Source organism: Pinus tabuliformis, chromosome 6 (genome assembly GCF_031772625.1).
Source record: "Pinus tabuliformis cultivar Carrire ecotype Pingquan chromosome 6, CPIR1, whole genome shotgun sequence".
Classification (NCBI taxonomy): domain Eukaryota; kingdom Viridiplantae; phylum Streptophyta; class Pinopsida; order Pinales; family Pinaceae; genus Pinus; species Pinus tabuliformis.
In genome coordinates this window covers 1,980,404,660-1,980,422,796 of record NC_142292.1, presented here as the reverse complement: position 1 = coordinate 1,980,422,796, position 18,137 = coordinate 1,980,404,660, and the positions used below count along the sequence as shown (strand labels likewise).

Genomic DNA, 18,137 nt, shown 5'->3' with positions numbered 1-18,137 from the left:
CCGTAGGTGCTCAGCCCTCACTAGTTATCATTAAACAGATTGACAGAGAGGAGAAGGAACCAGAAATGGCCGGTGAGGAACCAAACCAAGTTAACAAAAATCATACACCTCCTCAACCGTCAGTTTCTCAAAAACACCAAGCTGAACCACCCTATCCAGAAAGGTTGGTTGTGAGTAAACCAACCCCTCAAACTGAGTTTGACCTGTTAGGGGAGTTACAGAATTTATTTGTTAATATTCCCCTGCTGCAAGCCATGAGGGACGTACCTATATATGCGAAAACTCTTAGGGAATATTGTGCTAAGAAGCCTAAAAAGAAATCAAGAGACCCGCTCACCATTCACGTAATGGGGAAACTATCCGATTTCATGATGGGAAGGTCCATGCATCTAAAGTATGGGGATACCGGGAACCCAATTTTGATGTGCGCATTAATCGAGTAGAAATTCCAAATGTACTAGTAGATTTGGGTGCTGCCATAAATATCATCATTGCTGAAACCATGCATGTATTAGGACTTCTTAACTTGAAACATACACCTATAGTGTTAGAACTGGCAGATCGATCTACAGTAAAACCAGTAGGGAAGTTATAAGATATCACGATTTTGGATGATTCATGGCATTACCCTATGGACTTCTTGTTACTCCAAACGCAATCTCCAGCTAGAGGCCATCCCCTGATTCTGGGAAGACTGTGGCTGGCAACTGTAGACGCTTATATTGGGTGTTGGTCTGGACATATGATCATTTCAAATGGGAAAAACACTAAGAATCTAGTGTTATATCCTTCCACAGAACCTAGCCCATCAGCAAAATCAGTAGGCCACAAGAAATCTGTATACAAGAAAGAGTCTGAATCAGAAAATGAGGAGTTAAGACCAGTTCTCACTATTGGGCAAGCTCTCCAGTTGAAATCTAAAACAGAAGATGACGCAATTACTACCTTTATCAGTGATCCTTGTTCTGTTTCAGATTTGAATCAGCAAGTTTTGGAGTCCATCTTGAGCTGTGAGACTTAGGAAAGTATTGGAACAGCAGATGGATTTGACAAGCTACCTACAGCTACGCCCCATGACAATGTTTCCATGGAAATAGAACCGGGAAAAACCCTGAATATCAATCCATTTGAGCTAGTATACGGGAAACGTTAGTTGAGGCTGTTGAGCCTTACATTTTTCAAATTGACAATTGTTGTATGAATATGGGGATTATAAGTGTTGAAGGAGGACAGTTCTCAAATACTGTTACACAACATGGAGTTGATGAAGTATTGATTTTTGAAAAGATAAGGAGAGAACAAGAACTTATTTCTATGAAGATGAATGAGATAGAATTTTCTATGGAAGACAATCCGATTGAATCATTGAGCAATAGTGACCATGTAAAGGATGAAGTTGGAAATGAAGAGCATTGTGATAAAACACTTGCTAAATGTAAAGAGGAAATTTAATTACTGGAGAAGTTGCTAGGAGGAAATGGCAATAGAAAAGAAATGGTTACAGAAGTACTTGACAGTAGCAGAGAGTCTCTAAAAGCCATGGAGATAGAAGAGTGTTTTAATTCACAAACTAATAGTTTGTTTGCAGGAACAGTGAATGGAATGAATGAGTGTGATGTTGTGATCGAAGAAATTGAATAGAGGTTATTTGGAGATGATATGGAAGTTCAGAAGCAACAAGAGGGTAAGGATGTAAGGGTGGTAGTAAGGATCCAACAACTCCAAAGTGAAGGTAACTAGCAGAAGATTAAAGGAAAACTTGAAGAAGAGACTATGTTAGCTGAAAAAATAGTAAAGGATCATCATTCCATCATGATGATAGGCACAATGGAGATAACCAGGGAAGCTGTTGAGGCAGTCAATAAAGAAGAAGGACTAAACTCTCATCAAAGGATCAGTGAATGGGAGAAAGAATTGGAGCTATTGGAGAAATGGCTGAAAGCACCAGTAGGGAAGAAAGAGCTTGATGAAGATTGCAAAGGATATGTAAGAGAGGAAGAGAAAAAATTCCAACAAAGAAATGAGTTGGAAATAGAAATTGAATTGATGATGGAATTGATAAGAAAAGTGTCTCAAAGGGAGAAGAAAACAACAAGAAAGAAAAGTAGTAGCCAGAAAAAGACAGCAGTAGACTGTGAGAGCATAGCTAGTGGGGCAATGCAGCATAAAGTGTGGAGACCTGGAGAAAAGCAACAAACAACAGTAGCAACCAAAGAAAGACTACAGAACAAAGTATGGGATCCAGGAGGACAAAGATCGGAAGCACATGATCGGGAGATCATGATTATTTTAACCTTGGGAGTCTGATGCAGGAGCATCTAGTTCAGCAATTTCATTATATTCTAGTTAACTTAGGGGGTCTTGTGTTTTCAAGGAAGTTGGTTTCCTGAATATTAAATTAATGTAATTATTAAGGGTTTGAGTAATTTTAATGAGAGATATTAAGAATAGGATTTAACTAAGTATTGTGAGGCATATTTGTAAATGTTCTTGAATGTTGGCGAACATGAGAGAATTAGGACAATTGAGAGTTCATAGGGATTGACAGGTCTGGAAATTAATTGTAAAAGCTTAGAGTAGAAATTAGTTGATGATTTTGTGGATTAGAGAGGATCCTGAGAGATAAAGAAGAGATTTTAGGATTTTTTTGAGAAGGTTATGGATCTAAACCAAGAATTAGTTGTATAATCCTTTTGTATAAATGTAAGACTAAAAGGCATAGAAGAGGGTTAGCTAGCTAGGAGGTAGGGAGTGAGTTAGTTAGATAGGGTTGATTCTAAGCCTACGAGTAGGAAAGGAAAAGGCCACTGATAGCGAAGATCAGGCCAGAAAGGAATCCTTTTGTAATTATTTGTTTATTAATATAGATAACTCGATTTCTAAGTTTGTGTGGTGTGAATGGAGTAATTGAATGAATTGTGTGTGAATTAGAAGTAATTTTACATAACATAGGTTTGCAGGTGTGCAGAATTAGAGACAAAGTGCAGAGAAGTGTCTTACAAGTTTATACACAGACAGTATTGGAGAAACCTTAATGTTACAATGAAGGTATACTGCAAGGGTTCTTAAAACCTAAGGAGTTACACAACAGAAGCGTAAAGGTGCGAAGGAATGAAGAACAAAGTTGAAGATCAGAATTAGAACAATTGAAGACCGGAAGGCAAGAACAAATACACATGAAGAAACCCAAACAAATGGACTATTACACAGTAAGAAACAAAAGAATGTAGTAGCGAAGCACAGTCATTGGATCAATCAGATCAACGAATGAGAGTGATGGAGATAGATGGCCAAGATTAAGTCGCACAGAATAAAGTGAAGAGGATGAACAGCGAAGATTAAGCGCTAACCCTTATTAAGCGAGTTTCTTTAAGTTTCGTATTAAGCACGTGGGTAGTTTCCAAAGAGGGGTAAGCAATTTCTCGCACACCCTAAAGGTGGTAAGTGGTCTTTCAAAATTTCAGGCGATTACCTTTAGCGGCTAACACGTAGAAAACGATGGAGAGAGAAAACCAATTTTATTGCGTGGTCTCGATCTAATATCAATTGTGCATGTAATCTGCGCGAGATTACGTGATCACCGTTGGATTGAGGTAGGAGGAATAAACGGTGGAGATCGTCTGGGTAAGTTAATGATTGGATGACGTGATGATCGTCAGATTAAGAAATGAGATCGACTGCGGAGGTTGGATGCACTAAAGAGGCATCAATATATGTGCAAAGGTTTGTGGAATGGCGGAAAGGTAAGGTTAAGGGTGTTTTGTGAAATATTTCTATTATATGAGGATTATAATAGAAATAAGCGGGATTAATGATTATGGGTTAAGTTGAGTTTTAACCACAGTCTAAAGACCATGGTATGGTTGATAAGCGCGGGTGACTAATATTAGAGTCGAAGCTTATATGATATTTTGTTACCGCGGGTAATAAAATCAACCGAAGGGTTGAGATATAAGGATTAAGAATTAACCTAAGCTTATGAAAGGTTCCGCTCAAAGGTTTATTAAAGTTTAAGACTTTGGATAGTTAAATGAAAAGTTTTTGCTTAAGCATTGAATTAAGAGCATTAAACCTTGGTTAGAGAAGGTTTTACTGGGACGTGTATACGACATGCATTTTACATGCATACTATGGGTATTTGCGGCCTAGGCTGCATCATTATTGTGGTAGCGGCTTAGGCTAGCATCAGAAATCCTCGGGAGGTAGGATTGATAAAAGATCATTGGAGAAGCTGATAGGTGGTAGGATACCGAAAAAGAGGTTGAAAGTCAAATCATAGCCAAAACCTTCACCTCCATCTAGAAAGGAGTCGAGAAAGCACAAGGACACAGGGAACAGGCCCATCTGAAAGAGGTCCCTCTATTAGGTAAGGACAAGACCCAACTTTTATTGCATAAAATAGAAAATTTAGAAAAATAAAATGAAAGATTAAGGCAGTAATTAGAGGAGAGTAAAGTGGAAGCACAGGTCCCAGGCCTGGACACCTTGGCAGAGGTTGTAGAAAAAATGAGGGCAGAAACCACATCGGGTTCTGTATGTGCAGCATGTGCTAGGGATCTAGCAATATTCAGATACAAAGTTTGTGCTGCAAACACCATTTCGATGGAAACTCAAACCAAACCCTAGGAAGTTACACAAGAACTCGTTAACAACATTTCTGTTACACAAGAACTAGCAACCGAAATGGAGCATCCTACGAAAATCGGCCTGGAAGCTGATACACAAGAACCTGCCAACGACATTGTTGTTACACAAGAACTAGCAGTAGAGGCAGAGGCTACCCAGGAAGAAAAAGAAAGAGTTGAACCAAAAGAACCTGCTGACGAAGAAGCTTGTACATAGAAACCGACAGCCGAAGTAGAGTAACTCAATCCTCGAGATGTTGTTACACCCCCAAGTGATATTGCATGTGAAGGAACACAAGGTTTTGAAGTAGGATGGTGTTCAGAGAAAATTTTACTAGTATAAAAATTGCAGAAATGGAAACAGCAGGCACTCTCCTTACAAAAGGGAGTGATCTCGCTGGAAGAACATCGGAAAGTTGTAGGTTCGCTCAAGGAAAAGTGGGCTGAGAAGAAATTGGCAGAAGAATGGGAAAGATGGGAAAAGAAGGAAGCCATGAAGGAGAAGGAGGAGCAATTGTAGTTGTTACAACAACAAGTTCGAGATTTAACAAATGATAAACACAAGCTGCACGAACTCACCCTAAATTTGTTAGGGTGTAGAAGGCCCTCTCCATCCTACCCAATCTTTCTGTGGGAAAGATTTTATTTGTTTCAGTTGAAGGCTGTCTATGAAAATAGACCGTATTTGGGTAATTCTACCCGAACTTTTTTGGAAGTTTTCTATGCTTCCAATTTTAATGACCAAAGCTTACTATGCAAGCTATTTCTTCATAGTATAATCTGTGAGCATGCTATTTTTCACATGGTTGCACACTTTTTCTCCTACATGGGGGACCTACAATTGCATGCTTTATTTCTTTCATGAGAAATCAGATAGAATGGCACCTGGCCATGAAGTCAGTGGACACCAATGAAGAGAAGGCATCATTATGGATAAGGGCGAAACCAGGAATGGCTATAGAGTTGAGGCATGATTTTAAGAGATTTCTTAGTACTCTAGACGTCAGAGAGAAATAAGCTATCTACAAGAGGAGAATTATGATCCTTATGGATAGGGCTCAAGTTTAAATATCCTTTGATTTGGTTGCCAATGGAGGAGTATCAACCCCATTATCAGTTGTGTGACTATGAGGAGGAATCATGGCCGTATCAGTTGATGACCACTCAGGGCTACACATCTGTTGATGAGGATATTGTCAGTGCTAACAACATGACAGATCTACAACGGAAGTACAACATCATTATCTGAGAATTTTGCATGAGGACATGCAATTGATTTAGTTGGGGGGAGATATTGGGTGCAGCTTTTGGGCATATTTTAGATACGTCTTTCATCCATTTTTGACTTTTTTATCTTTGAACCCATGAGCTTTACGTCCTAATTATCTTTTTTCCTGGTTATAAGGAGCAACTCTTGTTGTGACATATTGTTTTTTCCATTTTTGTTAAATATGAATGAAGTGATATATTTTTTATGGCTAACCAGGGTAAGTGTGGAAGAAGTTCTTTGGCTATTTTTCTTTCAGGTGTTGCCCATGAATTCAAGGCCAAAGGATGGACAGTTGTGTTGTTAATTGACAAATATTTTTTGAGGATTTGTTGTTACATCTCAAGTTGTTGTTACACCTCAAGTTGTTGTTACACCGCGAGATGTTGTTACACCGCAACTGTCAAAGATCGTGGGTACTATTCCACGAGACAATTGTCGAGAAGCATGAATTACCTGTGGGTGGTTAAAGAATATAGGAGGTTATGATTTTAGAAAATGATGTAACTTGAATAGGCCTTGTATTTAGAAACCAGTTGCAACAAATTCTATTTTCTTTTAATATCGATCAGCATGAGAATCATAATATTCTCGTGGCTGATCTGTTCCCTATTTTGGGCATGTAAAATTTATAAAAAGATTTGGTTCCATGAAGGGAACCAGATGCAACACAAGATAGTACCGTGATTTTGATTATGTAATTCCCAGCTATTTTAATACAAGAACATCATTGGTGATGCTTTTATAGATTCTGTGTTGAATTCCTAACTAGCACTTAATTCATCCCTGTGCCCTGCTAGGGAGGAAGGGCCCTCCTCTTTAGCAGGGATTGCAGTAGTAGTTGTAGCAGTAGATTAATTATTTCTTTCTCGTAAGTGTGAAGTTATTGTTGTCGCTGTATAATTCATAGAGCATATTACTTTTTTTTTTCAGATTTATGATATGTTGTTACGTAGGATTGATTAAGCTGTAATAATTGATCATTTGGTTCAGTCATTGATATGGTGTGTGGCACGTCTGTTTCTTGGTAAAACATGAAGTGTGATTTCATTCTTGTAGAATGCGTTTTGATTTCTGCATGAGTGTTTAATTTCTGCAATTGGTTCAACAACATTTCTTTCCATTCTTTATTTCTATCCTTGGCTATTATGTATTAGTATAGATATTGCAGACATCATTGAAATAAACAAACGTACCCTTGTTGACAATTAAATGGTTACGATTTAGTCAATTAACAGTGATTAAACCAGTACAACACAAGCTATTACTCATGTGGAAATATTTAGTTAAAATTTGATTATGCAAAATAGAGATGATCATTTTAGAGTTTATACACTCATTGTAATTGGCTTATGTTACTTTATGGCATGGCCTATGCACTCATTGGAGTTGGCTTATGTTACTCCATTTCTGAATTTATTTTGTCTTAATATTTAAAATTTTGAAGAATGTGAAATGAATGAGTGGACCATTGAATCACTTCAAATCCCATTGTAATACAACCAGTCAGTGTATAAAAATATGTATCTTTGGATGGTAACACTGCTAGTAAATTGAATTTTGTGAGAACTAGTTCATGAAATGCCTAGCAAAGAGAGAAAGAGGAAGAGGAGCAAAGGAGATAAATGGTTGCAAAATGGAAAAAGATAGATTATAGAAAATGGACAAAGAAGGAAGAATTCAGAATTAAAGACCAGGTAAGCCAACAAAGTAAAAATCTCATGTAACAGGGGATTTGTGTCTCCTTTCAGGTACTAGCCTGAAAAGGAACAGGTTCGAGCATGTAAGAAGTGGGAGTCGATGCTTCTAGTAAGATTTATCTTGCAAAAGAAAAGAGAGGTTGAAGGCTCCTATAGGTAGGAGCCTAACAAAATTGATGTAAAAGAGGAGTGGGTGCTTGCCTTTACATCACAACAAAATTTCATGGTTTTTTCCCTTTATGGGTTTCCACTTATATATGGTGTCTACATGTGTGTTTTGTGTGCTTTTTTTAGTTTTCATGGTTTAAATTGTTGTATATCTACATAACTCTTCCTATTGTTAAAGAAAAGGTTAAGATATTGTTAAAAATAATTTGAAATTGGTCATTTAAAAGATACAATTACCAAGTCACCCGCCCCCCCCCCTCCTCTCAGTAATTGTCTAGTTTCCAAAAATTGGTATTAGAGCAGGTTCCTTCTATATCAACCTCACAGCTGGAAGGAGTATCTAGCTCATATAAATGGCTAGTTAGGAAGAGTATTCTACAAACAAAGCTCCCTTGTTTAATGGTATTAATTATACATTTTGGAAAGTTATAATGAATACATACTTAATGTCCCTTGGAGTAGATGTTTGGAGTGCAGTTGAACATGGTTATGAGCAACCACCTTTCATTGTTGATAAAGATGATAAATTGGAATTTTCCTTCAATGCCAAAGCCATGAATGTTATCTTTCAATGGATTGGTTGAATCGGAATTTTTAAAAGTAATGCATTATAAAACTACAAAGGAAATGTGTGATAAACTAAAGAACATTCATGAAGGTGATGGTAAAGTAAAAATGGCTAAATTACAAGTTTACAAAATGCAGTTTGAGTCTTTGAGAATGAGTGATGATGAAGATATAGAAAAATTCTTTCTTCGAGTTGATGAAATAGTAAATGTTATGAAAAGTCTTGATGAAAAAATGAAAGCTATTTTGCATTATGAAGGAGAAAGCATTGAGAAGAATATAGAAGAAAAAAATTGTCACAGGAGATAATGACAGCAATCAACAATTAAAGAACAAGGAAGCCAACAGCAAAGGAACAACAATCCCACTCAACAACAACAACAACAAATTAATCCTACTCAGTAGTAGTAGGCAATAATATTTGGCAAGTGGACAATAAGTTACTAGAAGCCTTATTTTTTCAAAAGACAAAACTATCAGATGTCAAGGAGACCATATTCACAAGCACCATCTTTTCCCAGGTATGAAAATTTCTTCTATGGATATTTTTATTTGTGCAAAATTTTGGCCACAAGGTTGTGAATTGCAAAGCATATATCAGAAGGAATGAAATAAGAAGTCAAAAAATAAATGAAATCAACAACATATTTGTAAATGCAAGAACAAACATAAGTAGGAACAATAATCCATTTGCCCCTCTCTTTGATGTCACTAAATGTTATTGTTGCCACAACTTTGGACATGAACCTTATGAATTCCAATTCAGAAACTTCAAACCACAGTCTCAAAGTAATCATAGGATAGAGGAATCCATGGTGTGGAAAAAGAAAAAGGAAGAGAAGAAAACCAATAAGTGTGGCCTTGTTCTTTATTATTGGAACCAAAATAGCCAATGGTATGTAGATAGTGGTTTCTCCAAACATATGACCAGAGATAAGAGAAAATTATGTCTCTAAATGAAAAAATATGGAAATGTCACCTTGGCAATGATGTACTAGGGAAAATAATGGAAAAAGGTATAGTAATCTTGAATTATGATAAAGACAAGGCCACGGGGGCTTCACTCAATGAACCTATGACATAGCACATGCACTCGTGGCATACTAAACAATACTCTTATTTTGGCTACATATTAGAAAATACCTCTAAAAATCACTTTATTTAACCCCATACCAATATGTTGGCTTATTGGGGCCTGACTGAGGTTCAGAAGTGTTTTAGCCAAACAAATCCCACACTACCGGCCCTTTCGGCAACAATCCACGGAGCGTGGACTAAAGTCTCACCCGAGGCAGTATGGGAGGGTGCTGGAACTACGTTTCCGCACCCTAAGGATGTCTTGATGAAGTATGGAAAGGTCACGAACCGATCTGCGCTCTCGCGCTGCTCTGCGTAGCTGTCTGACCTTTGCCTAGCTCTGTGTCAGGGAACTTTCTAGATTCCTTATTATTATTGAGTTTTATTATAGATCTAACTTACTTTAGTGGTCTTAATCAAGCATTCAATATTTATAACTAGTGTGCGAAAACATAAACCTTAAAGATGTGCATAGAACCATAACATAAGAACAAACACACAAATCTGCGACCAGATGCACAATAATTTAGAAACACTTATCTTATATTAATCTTCTGTTCCAGTACAATCCACTTCTGCCCTACGCACTTAGCTGCAGGGGTCTGCACACATAGCTGCGGACCCTACCAGGCCTCTGTGCACACAACTGCAGAGCCTACTCCAACTACTACCAACCACGACTCGGACTTATAGGCTCCGACCAATCTTGCATTCATAAACCCATAACATTTCAGATCTAACCAAAAGCTACCCTCTACACTTAGAGCCTCGCTCTATTTATACATTCCCATGGTCCGCGGACCATGGGTAGGCCGACACATTCTATATTAATTTACAATATTTTAGGCAGACATCCCTTTGACTTGACTTATTACAATTTGCACTCCGCGCAATTCGCGGAACCTTTACACTACTATTATAAAAAATTGTGGGCTTTAAGCCCCATAACCATTACGCGGGGGCTCTGCTACCCAACAGGCCCCCAACACAATCATCGTGACTCGTCCTGAGTCACTCGGCTAGTGCGTTGATCTTCACGCGGAGGTCATCCAACAACTTCTACGCTTCACTTACGTCTGCAACACATTCTTCCACTATCTGTTGTACCCGTTGTACACGTGTCTCCGATGCTTCATTGTCAAGTGCCATTGCTTGTCTGAGTGCATATGCACCCTACATGTGTGCTAGCTTTCCCTCGATCTTGGTGGTGACCGTGAATGCTTCATCAAGCCAAGGCTGGATGCGTTATTTAAGCACTGCTTCTTTCTAATGCGTTGCGTCGACTTGTGCCTTAAGAGCCTGGGCCTCCCTCATCTTGGCTAATCACTGAGTAAGGGCAACCGTCTGTGTGGTCCCTCGGACATTATCGTAGGCCTGCTGCAACTACCGTGCTTCTGTCTCTAACCACTGTAACGTTGGGTCTTCTTGTAGTGAATTCAGCGTGATGAGTGACTGATCTAGCAAGCCGGTACACTCCTATATGGCGCACATTATTGCTTCCAGCTCGGACTGAATGGTGCGGTGCCACTGCTCTCTGACCTCCGGTGGTATAGAGGGCTGCGCCTTCAGTCTCCGCTCTGTGATCTGCAAGTTGAGGTCAAACTGGATCCTCGTTGCTTCCTCCTTCGCTTCGCGAAATCCACTGGCTAATTTGTGGATCGGTATACCCGTTGGTAAGTCTACTGTAATCTCTAGTTCGGGGACACAGTGACATGCTTCCTCGATGATTTTCTCCAACTGTTGAGTTTGTTCTACCACTTCGCCTCATTGGAGGCTCAGCTACTCAATATTGATTCATTATTCACTGATCATCTATACGGTGCATCCTTCCCTAGCGCAGAGTTCTATCATTGCTCCATCCTGTAGCTGGTATAATACCTCTCGTGGAAGGGCGACCAAGTTTAGTCCAAGACCCTTGAGCTGGCCTACCGCGACTCTGTTCTCTGCGTTGTCCGCTATTAGTGCCCCTTCTGGCAACACGACGTTTTTAGCCATTTTGGCCCGTAGCAACTTCTCGGTTGCTGATGTACCCGTGGCCGCGTAGGCGGCTACCATTCCCTACTATGGGGGCTGCTTGTGAAGGTCCTGGATTTGCATCCTGAGCGCCCCCAACACATTCTGTTGCTCCGTCATTGCTTCTTGGAGGACTTCCCTAGTGGCTTCATGAACTGTGTTGCCAAAGTCATATAGGTCACCCTCGATTAGTGTAATAGGCTCCCCCTCCAACTTAGAAGCCTTGGTGTTCTTCTATGGCCCAATTCGTTCTTCCACGTGTGGGCATTTCAATTGTGTTGAGGTGGTGCTTGGGTCCGCGCCTTCCGTTGTCGCATCTGTCCTCTGCTCTGTTGTTATGTCCGAGCGTCTTTCTTCCTACGTCGCAGTGGCCCCTCCTGCTGCAGTCTTTTCCATGGTGGCCTTCGCTGCCTCCCGAGACTCCCGTACTTCCGTGGCTAGTTGTTCGTTCTGCTTCTATATGGCTAGCCGCTTGGTAGCAACCTTTTATTTCTAGATCTCTGTTTCGTCGCGCACTACCATGTCTGGTGTGTGCCATTTTGGTGGCCATGTATCAACCACTGCAAAGACAACATCATCTATGGCGATGAAGGGGAGTGTGGTCCACTTCTGCTCTGGATCCCTTCGCACCCTGATATATACATTGTGCATATCTGCTTTAAAGTCTGCAAAGTTCTTCAAACTATCATATACTGTGGCAGATAGGCGTGGCCATTTGTTGATCCATAGTCGTATGCTTGCTTCCATTAGTACCCAAAAGATCTTGGTTTCTCTGATTCACGTAGCATCCTTTGTCGCCCATAGCGACGCGTATTTTGCTACCTCTGGCCAGTCCTGGTTAAGGGGAGGAAACTGACTATCCTCAGGGAATTCACTGGTTACCAACAGGATGGATAAGAGAAATCACGTGTAGTGGAAGCTCTTACCCTGTTCTTGGGCCTCCCTGTAGTTCGTTAGAAACTCATTGCAGAGGAATTGCACCTAGTTGAACTGTACCCCTTCTGCGCATTGCTCGGCCAACGTGATGACCATTGCTAGTACCTCATTGCCCCGGCATTTTCTCATCACCTTTCCTGCCAACAACTGGGTAGCGATGCGAACCCCTTTGTTCTGAATACTAGTAATAACGTACCCCCTCTATCTTTTCTCCAACTTATATTTCTTTTTCATAGCCTCCGTAAGTGTCAAGTCTCCAACAGAACCATTTGTTGACTTATTGGGGCCTGACCCAAGTTTAGAAGTGTTTTAGCCAAAGAAATACCACACTACCGGCCCTTTCAGAAACAATCCACGGAGCACGGACTAAAGTCTCACCCGAGGCAGTATGGGAGGGTGCTAGAACCAAGTTTCCACACCCTAGGGATGTCTTGATGAAGTCTGGGAAGGTCGCGAACCGATCTTCACTCTCACACTACTCTACGTAGCTGTCTGGCCTTCACATAGCTCTGTGTCAGGGCACTTTCTAGATTCCTTATTATTATTGAGTTTTATTATAGATCTTACTTACTTCAGTGGTCTTAACCAAGAATTCAATATTTATAACCAATGCGCGAAAACATAAACCTTAAAGATGTGCATAGAACCATAACATAAGAACAAACACACAGATCTGTGACCAGATGCACAATAATTCATAAACACTTTTATTAATCTTTTGTTCCAGTACAATCCACTTCCGCCCTGCGCACTCAGCTGCAGGGGTCCGCGCACATAGCTGCGGACTCTACTAGGCCTCTATGCACACATCTGCAGAGCCTACTCCAACTACTACCAACCACGACTCAGACTTATAGACTCCGAGCAATCTTGCATTCATAAACCCATAACATTTCAGATCTAACCAAAAGCTACTACTTTATACCCTTAGAGCCTCGCTCTATTTATACATTCCCATGGTTCGTGGACCATGGGTAGGCCGACCCATTCTATATTAATTTACAATATTTTAGGTGAACAACCCTTTGACTTGACTCATTACGATTCGTGCTCCGCGCACTTCGCGAAACCTTTACAATACCATTGCCCAAAATTGTGGGCTTTAAGCCCTAAAACCGTTATGCAGGGGATCCTCTACCCAATAGGCCCCCAACACAATCATCGTGACTCGTCGTGAGTCACTCGGCTGGTGTGTTGATCTTCACTCAGAGTCCATCCAACAACCTCTGCGTGGCGCTGATATCTGCCACACATTCTTCCACTGTCCGCTGTATCAATTGTGCGCATCGTTTTGATGCATTGTCGGAAGCACCTTCTTGCCTTAGCGCATATGTGTCCTGCAGCTGGGTCAGCTTCCCCTCAATCGTAGTGGTGATCGTGAATGCTTCCTCAAGCCAAGGCTGGATGTGTGATTTAAGCCCGACTTCTTTCTGGCGTACGACGTCCACCTATTCCTTCAGAGCCTGGGCTTCCCTCATCTTGGCCAAGCACTGAGTGAGGGCGACCGTTTGCGCAGTCCCCTGGACATTGTCATAAGCTTGTTGTAACTCTCGTGCTTCTATCTCTACCTGTTGCAGCATTGTGTCTTCTTGTAGTGATGTGAGCGTAAGAAGGGATTGATCCAACAATCCCGTGTAGTCCTGTACAGTGCACTCTATCACTTCAAACCCTGCTTGAATTGTGCAGCGGCGCTGCTCTCTGACTTCCAGGGGTGTAGGGGTCTATGCCTTCAGCCTTAGCTCCGCTATCTGTAAGTTCGACTCCAACTAAACTTTTGCGGCCTCCTCTTGGGCCTATGGAATCCTGCCGCCATGTGATGAATCTTTTCGTCTACTAGGAGTTTCGCTGGCACAGCCAGTTCTGGTACGCTGCTACATACCTCCTCCATGGCTTGTTCCAATCCTTGGTTGTGGGTGTTAGTGTCAGTCTTTTAAGCCTTCCTCCAGTGATCAAACATGCTCTTACAAAATGATTTTAAGGTGTCAAATTCAAATTTTGTCATTTCAGTGAGTCTTCAAGTAAAATTTGGTCACTAGGTATTAGGTCTAGGATTTGTTTTCATTCCTTCCAAATTTTTCCAAGTGTCAGTCCATGTCACCATTCAACAGAGTGTACCATCATTTAGAGAGTTGTCATCATTATTTCATGTTCCAATGGGTCATTTTACACCTCGTTTGTTCTTCAGTTGTGCTCAAGTAAGGCTCATTCCCCTCTCCTAGGGTTTTTTTTTCTGAGCAAGAAAAAATGAATTTGGAAAAAATGAGAGAGGTTTTTCTCTACAATAGGCCAAGGAAGAAAAACCTCCTTCACTTTTTACACGGGTGTCATGGTTTTAGAGAAATGTCAAAAATACAAGTTGCCTCAGGAGAGTTAATGCACCTCTATAGTGACCTTGGGAAGATCAAGATTTCTGCTAGCCTAGTTGGCCACATGACCTACTGGATGAGTCCAATGATAACTAGACACAAATAGCTTTCCAATGAGCTATCCTGATCTCAATTTGGAGTTGCGGAAGACCTTCAAAAGTTGACTGCAACAGCACTCTACATTTAGGCAGCCTCATTTTGAATATTTTGACCAGTCTTGGGAGATTTGAATTTTGATAGGGAAAATGAGCTCAAAATTGAAAACTTCAAGATGTTTTGGAAAGTAGACTCAATAATCTTTCCAACGAGCTATACTGTGCCCAATTTGGACTTTGGGAAGGCCTCCAAAAGTGGTCTGAAAAAGGGCACTGCGCATTAAAATGGCGTTGTGCATTGGATGGTTCCTCTCAGTGCAAAATAACACTAGCGTTGCGCATTAAATTGGCATTGCGCACCTGTTGGGGAAGACCAAAGCGCTGAAAATATCCTTCAAACTTCTCAAAAAATCACTTTGATGCTTGTGCCAAGTAATTTTACCATTCCTCCTTGCTAAGAAAGAAGTGTGCTTGATTTCTTGAGTGTGTTTGGCATCATTTCATAGCAAACCCTATTGGCATTGAAAATTTCTCTCATAAACCCTAAATAAGCTAAAACTACCTCTCATAAGCCACCAAGGGTCATTGTCTACTCTTCTCCTTCATTTACATGTAGTTTACCAAGTCTTTTTAACTATCCATCAGTCATCAAGCTTCATTTCACTAAACCCTACTTTCTACATCAAACCCTAGCCCTAATACACTATTCACTTACCCTAATTCCCAATTCTTACATTCCCACAATCCCCCATTCCCTTATCAAACTCTATACCCTAACTCCCTCAAGAATTCACACCCTCATCTTACACTTCACTTACCTTATAAAAAAAATCTCTTCATACTCATCTTTTTATCACTACAAACCTTCATTTCACATCACCTATCACATCACCAAAAAACCCATGGAGAGAGACATAGACTATGAGAGGGAGGAGGAAAATTTCAATGACACTTCCAGAGAAGCACATGTGCCAAGAAAGCCACACAAAGGTGGAAAGATCATCTGGGAGGAACCTATCAGTCTCACAGAGTTGCTTGCTTGTCCTCTTGCTATATCTTGTTTTAGACATCATTCTTGCTATGAGTTTTGTGAAATGGTGGAGAGGGTAAATTTTCATCATGAGCTTGCCCAGTTGTTTGTCACTCATCTACATAATGGCCAAGTGAACCTTTCTGGTGTCTCCTTCACCTTGTCACCTACCACCATCTCAGAAGCAATAGGCATTCCAAATGTTGGTGAACAGTGGAACAAAGGACAGCATGTTGACAGTATGATGAAGAGGCTTAAGGCTAAGTTGGAAAAGGCCTTAAGAAGCAAAAAAGAGCATGATAAAATCAAAATCTTGGTTGAAGCTTCATTAGCTCAGAAAAGCACCTAACAAGGATTCCTCATGCCAAATTTCAGGAAATTTTGAGCAATTTTTGTCATTTTTGAATTTTGAAATTTGAAAAACAGGTTTTTCCAATAGGTGCTTTTGATGGGGACATCCTCTTGCAAAATGGCTTACATATTTTCAATCCCACTTCTTCACCCCTGTGAGCATCACCCGATGCAATGAGTGCTAAGTGAACTATTCAAAAATCATGAGAAATTAGTCAGTTACGACTACCTCTCATGGAAATGGTCATACGTTTGAATGACTTACTTAACGCAGTTGAATCCCAAAAATGATATCTAATATAATGCACTGCGTAAATCCCCCATACTTAAATGGAAAAATAAGTTAACTCAGAAACATTGAGAAATTTTGGACAAGGTCTTGGTCACCAAAAGGGCAAAAAACACCCAAAAAGTGCCCTCTCTGCCACTTTTTTGCCACACAGGAAGCAGTCTTGGGAGAATCAACTTTTGGAGGGGCAAATGAGCTCCAAATCAGAAAAATCAAATTGTTCTAGAAACTAGACAGGCAAGGCTTTCCAACAAGCCAACTTGCACCTGATTTGGACACCAGGAAGGCCTCCAAAATTGGCCTTGAAATGGCACTACGCATTAAATTTTTGGCGCTATGCATTAAACTGATTTTGCCAGTTTTGCTTAAATTTCCAGTTTTTTCCTAGTTTTCTTGGAAATTGACTTTTTCCTCATTCCTTGGTAAATGTATGCATGGTAAATGATTGTATTTGATGTAAATATGGATTAAAAACACCTCATAGGGTAGATACATCAAGTTTCAAGTGGTTTTGATGATGAATGAATTGGTTTCCTAAGTTTTAGAGGCAAGTTGTTCCACTACCTACTTTTGTGTTCCTAGTTTAGATATGGTTGAAACCACCCCTCTTCTCATGGATTCGACCCCTGATAGCTAGCATGAATGGTTTTATGCCTATATTATGTACTTTCTTAGTCATTTGTAAAGGTTGGACTTTGGTGGAAGTGGTGGCACTCATTGAACATTTGTATCTGCAGTTTGGCAAGGAATAAAACCAGGTTTCACAGCTATTTTTGTGGGATTCTTGTGACAGTGAGTTTATGTATTGTTTCTTCTTTGTAATGAGTTTTTCTTATGTTTTATATGTATCCAACTCTATCTTTCTCTTCTAAAACTAAATGAATCAAGGTGAATAGGCAAAATACACTGTTGTGCTTTGTCTAGGGAATGCATTTGGTTTTCAATGTTTTCAACTGTTTGAAGAGGATTCATAGTTTCTTTATGCCCTCCACAACTCCTCAACTGTCTTAATCTACCATCTCAATCCATTTCTGGTACGTAAACCCTTGTCTACCTCACCCCACAGAACATGATTGTATCCCTGAGTTGATTTCTTGGACCCAATCTGCCTTCTCCAATTGATCCAGCAACCAAAACCTAAAAATCAAACCGGAAACCCTAATCTACTATACCTAGCTTAAAATCAACATTCATTTCAGTCATCTCAAGACATAATTGCAACCATCCTCACTGAGATTGACAAGGAGAGAGCCCTCTCCCAACCTGGTAGGGCTAGCTACTAGGTTAAGCGTGGTTTATAGTTATCCTAGGATTGCCTCCCTTGAGCCTGAGGTCAATCTAGGATCTAACATAGTGGCAACCATACTAGGGAACATAGTGCTATGTTCCTCAGCAAAATGTATCATGTTTAGATCTGATTGTTGATGGTGGACAACGATCAGACACCGGAAGGCTGAAATCATTCACCTAGGTGACTCCAAATCAGTTTCGAGATCAGATCCAAGGACTCCACTGAAGGATGAACCTGACCAGCAGAAACATGAAAGGACAATATGGAAAGATCAAGTATTCAGGTTGGAATTTCATCTAAGACATTATGTTCTTTGTTATAAATTATTTCTTCTCTTTTCTTGAGAATGTCAAGAAGGCTTT

At 40.2% G+C, this 18,137-nt stretch overlaps 1 pseudogene; it reads left to right on the top strand.

Moving 5' to 3' along the window:
- The first annotated feature begins 1,827 nt into the window (after positions 1-1,827).
- Positions 1,828-18,137, top strand: part of LOC149267142 (kinesin-like protein KIN-12G) — a 39,391-nt pseudogene continuing 23,081 nt past the window's right edge.